This window comes from Gracilinanus agilis, chromosome 4 (genome assembly GCF_016433145.1).
Source record: "Gracilinanus agilis isolate LMUSP501 chromosome 4, AgileGrace, whole genome shotgun sequence".
Taxonomy (NCBI): domain Eukaryota; kingdom Metazoa; phylum Chordata; class Mammalia; order Didelphimorphia; family Didelphidae; genus Gracilinanus; species Gracilinanus agilis.
The window spans coordinates 253,721,496-253,726,312 of NC_058133.1; positions in this window are offsets into that span (position 1 = coordinate 253,721,496).

The following is a 4,817-nucleotide window of genomic DNA, read 5'->3' on the forward strand; positions in this document are numbered from 1 at the left end:
GTGTGTGGGTAGTGTTACAAAATTATTAAATAAAAGATTGCCATGGAAATCGGAAATTAAAATTCTCTAGAATTATTTGCCTTAGTGTCACTTTGGGAATCTCTCATCATTGAGCTTCCATATTACCACTGACAAAATTAATGTAGAATTGTTTCTTCAAATAATAGAAAATAATCTAGAGCTGGTAAATTGATGATTTTGCTCAACCTTTAGAGGATTTATCCTTTCTTTGGAATCCACCTTTGTGTCTTAACCATAAACAAAAAAAAAAGATAATATAGAAGCCAAAATGTAAATTAAAATGACCTTTTAAAAATCATTCATGTTTCCCTCTTTCCTATTTTAAAGCACATAGGAATTATCTTTAATACTATAATATAAAGGCTATATATTTCCCTTAATTCTACCAGGCTTCATACTTCTTCCCATGCAATTAGACAAATGGAGCTTATTCCCATTCAGTTCAGCAATGTAAAATATTTATTACCAATGTAGACTGGGAACAACTTTGCAGCTTAAGGTCTTAGTAAAGTAATTTGCCCAGGGTCACAGAAAGTCTATGTCAGAGGCAAGATTAGAACTCAGATCCTCTTGCCTCTAAGGTCCCTGCCTCTAGCCACTATATTATACTGACTTTGTGTATAATAATCTAGTTTTCTCATTTCAGAGAGGGACCTGAAATGTTTAATGACTAGTTCAAAGTCACTCAGGAATACCAAGGGAGATTTCATTAAAGAAGCAGTGGCAGGGGGCAGCTGGGTAGCTCAGTGGATTGAGAGTCAGGCCTTGAGACAGGAGGTCCTAGGCTCAAATCTGGCCTCAGACACTTCCCAGCTGTTGTGACCCTGGGCAAGTCACTTGGGCATCGCCCACCCTTACCACTCTTCCACCTAGGAGTCAGGGTTTAAAAAAAAAAAAAAAAAAAAAAAAGAACCAGTGGCTAAGCAGGGCCTAAGCAGGGCCTTGAAGGAAGAAAAAAATTTCAATGGTTGGGGATGAAGAGGTGCCAGACATAGAACCCTTTCCTAGAGAGATGACTGCAGTTAACTTAAAAGAACATGGCATACAATCAGATAGAAAAAACTTGAGGTAAAAATGCTGTTACTTCTGTCAGTTCCAGTGAATCATACCACAAGGATAGACTGATCATGGCTAACTTAAAAAAGTATAAAACAATTGTGAAAAACCTAAAAGTAGGAGCAAAATAAAAATCCCTTTTAGAAAAAGTTCTCACATTCTCCATCACCAAATCTTTAAAGGAAGCCCAGTTTTCTCTACTGTGAAATAAGAACTTTTGTATAGGAGATCAGTAAAGACTTTTTCCAAATCTAAAATTCAGTGATTCTATGAAAAATATATTTCTCTGTTCTCCTTAGGACTGAAGGAAAGTGTCCTAGGTGTTTTGTTAAGACCACAAAGCAACCCAATGCAGAGTTTTGGGGTTTTACTTTGGATAAGTAGGTTTGAATTCTACTCTTGAAAAACGCCAGGCATTTGCTTTTGTTTCTGCTTTTATATTGTATGTTAACCCATCCAGGGAGTGTAAGGCTCTAGTACCTTTTTTCAAAAGACCAAAGAGTCCTCAAAAGACTGTATAGGAAGAGTCTGTGATAAAAGCAGAAGGAAAAGACATCGTTCCTTCTCTCACAGAACTTGCATAATGGAATAGACAGGACAGATGTGCCAACACTTTTGGATGCCAACTTCCAGGATTATTCACTTTGCATTGGCCCTGAGGAAGGAAGGCTGGAATTAGCAGGAGCACAGTACCGGTACCAGCCACCTGGTGGCGCTCCAAGTTCTGGCGTACATATGAGAAGAAGCGTTTGGGGATTGCACATCCTGAGTCTCTTTCTAGTCTCTCTGCAACTGACTTGCAAGTCCATTTCCTTTCCGTGGCTATCCAGGATCAAACATAATCTAAGCGTATGATTTAATTCTAGAAAAATTCACGATCCCCTTGGATACTTTCCCCTCCTCCCCCATTATCACGCAACCTCTACCCTGACTCCAGTAACCTGAAAGGATCAAATATAATGGAAAGACCTTGACTGAATGAAATCGAAAGTGAGTATATTACAGTCCAAGGGAGCTTGAATAAGACTGTTTACACTAGTCTCAGCTTTCTAATTTCTGTACTTCTCTTTTTGTGTTCTGCCTATTGCTGTTTGCAGAGATGGTGAACAAACACCAAAGACTGTCATAGGGAAGACATCCTGGTGCAGCAGCCACAAGAAGGAAGGGGCCATTGGTTCTCTGCATTGCCATTCACCCGTTCTCACTCTGTGGTCAGGGATAATCATCCACCTGTATACCTGTAGGGACCGAATTCATTTCCTGATTTATATACTTATGAATGATGAAAACAGTACTATAGGTTCTGAAGTTAAGGGTATACAAGGGAAAGGATTTCAAATGACAAATGGGCTAGAAGGGAAGGACGTAAGAATTTATGAAGTGCCAGGCACTGTGGTACAGATTTGCAAATATTTCATTTGATCTTCCCTGGAAAGTAGTTGCTGTTATTATTTTCATTTTACAGTCAAGGAAACCGAGGTAAGCAGAGGTGGAGTGACTTGCTCAGGGTCACACAGCTAGTAGATATCTAAGGTTGGATCTGAATACAAGTCTTTTTGCATCCAGGCCCGGAGAGCTTTCCTTTTTGCCAATAGCTGCCTCTGTGACCTCAGTTCTATGAAACTGAACCTGAAAGTTTTCCCACTTCTAAATTCAATAATAATCTTTAAACAAAAGAGAGAAAATTTCTACTTTTATACAATTTATTTTAATGCCTTTTTCAGTATAAATAATTCAGAAATTTATTTAGTGGTTAATATTAATTTTTCAGTATTAATTAATATCTAGATTTTTTTCCCATACTTTTGTATCTTGTATATCCATCCCTTCACATATTCACAGTTGTGTCTCTCTGAATTTTTTGAATTCTGATGTAAAGAGGAGCCTTCCCCCAGTTGCCCTGTGCTCTGCATATGCCCAGATAGTTTAATTCGGCTTTCCTATCATGTGAGTGAATGTACCTCCTTTGATTGTTTGTGTAGCTGGAACAGAATATAGTTTTAAAAACTGCCAAGCTATGACAGTGTCTCTTTTTCTGGCCCATCCTTTTCTTCTGTGTCTAGAGGGTGAAATCCAAGCCCTGGTGTCATGACTTGAACTAGTGAAAAAGGAAGGACTCCCTTACCCTGCTTTCCTTCTTTTACTCCCACTTAGAGAAATGAACCTGGGGATATTTGTTTCTATCTGGGTCCTTCTCTGCTTTCAGGTGAAAGTGATGATCCCCAAAGGAGGTCAAGCCATGGTGATCTTGGAGCTAGGATTCTAGGCGGGGTTGTACAATCAGTGAAGCCAGAAAGGATACTCTGAGAAGTCATTTGGACTTAGAACCAGAATTGTGTTCTATGAAAACTAAACTAAACCATGAACCTAATCTTCAGTCACTGAGAGTGGTATAAGGGGAAGAAAGGGGAATTACACCTACCATGTGTTGAGAGAGTAAGTTTGTATATTTTGAAGTAAAATATTCCTTTGGAAAAGCTAATCTGTTAAGGAGCTAAATAGAACTAGAGTGCAGGGAACCACTCCTACAAATGTGGGAACACCATGGAGCTACTGGCAGAGAGCCTAGACACTCCTTAATACCCCTTAAGGGTTTACTGGAGAACCCTGAGAACAGGAGAGAAATGTAAACACTTGGTCTTCTGGAAGTAAGGGCCATGGTAGTCAGTGTTACACTGAAAAAAAGCAATTAAGAAAATATCAATAACTATCAATGATATGTCTACTTTCCCATCTATGCCTAATCTTTCCGAGAGTCATTTATGGAAGAATAAGGGCAAATTAAAGAAGGATTCCCTGTTGTGGAAGCACACTAAATACCTTATAAAATTTCTTTTAAAATGTTTAAAATGCTATTTTTTTCAATGTAAAATCCTTTTTTGTATCTTTCACTAACCAAGGCTAAGACTTTCCTTTGAAATGGGTAAGGGATAACTAAACTAATTCTCACCAGAAGGGAATAAGTGATTTCTCTACACCCTGAAATGAGCTGTGCTATGACTTACAGGGAGACCATGTCTTTTCTTTTGAAATCCAAAGTTAAGATGCTGATCAAAGAAAGGAGCTGAGTGGTGACCATTCTGGAATGTTGTTGGAAAGCTGTATTTCAACATATCTTAATATGTTGACTAATATAATGTTTTCCTTCTTAATGATTCCTATAAAAATTATCTCACATTATCTCTGGGCAGAGAGTCATATCAGAGGGCATGAGGGACTCTGCCAGTTTGGACATTTCTCTCTAAGTTTTAAGTATTTTAGATATAGATTAATGTTAAATTTAATAAAAACTATTTCTGGAAAACTTAAGACTAAATTGTAGAATACTTCATTAGTATTATCTTTTTCTTTGGCTCTATGGATAGGGTGAAGTCTTTCATACTTCCCATTTATGGATGATTTTGTGCCAATTGCATCAAATCCCAGAACACTGAAAGAGATCAATAATCACTTCAAACAGTCATACACAGGGCAATAGGGGGAATGTGAGTAGGGGGAATGTGAGCAAGCTACTATCAGTAATAGTGAGATTTCTTAAGAAATAAAAGAAATGATGGAGGAACTGTATGATAGAAAGATAAATTAGGCAAGTCATATGTGAAGGGTGAGGAATAACAAGTAGACTGCCAGAGTGCCTCGCTGACACCCTTGTGAAATCAGAAGAAATCAAGGAAGGCCTCCAGCAACTTTAGTGGACCTTTTGTGGTGGAAGTTATGGGAGTCTATGCTAAAAAAGAAAT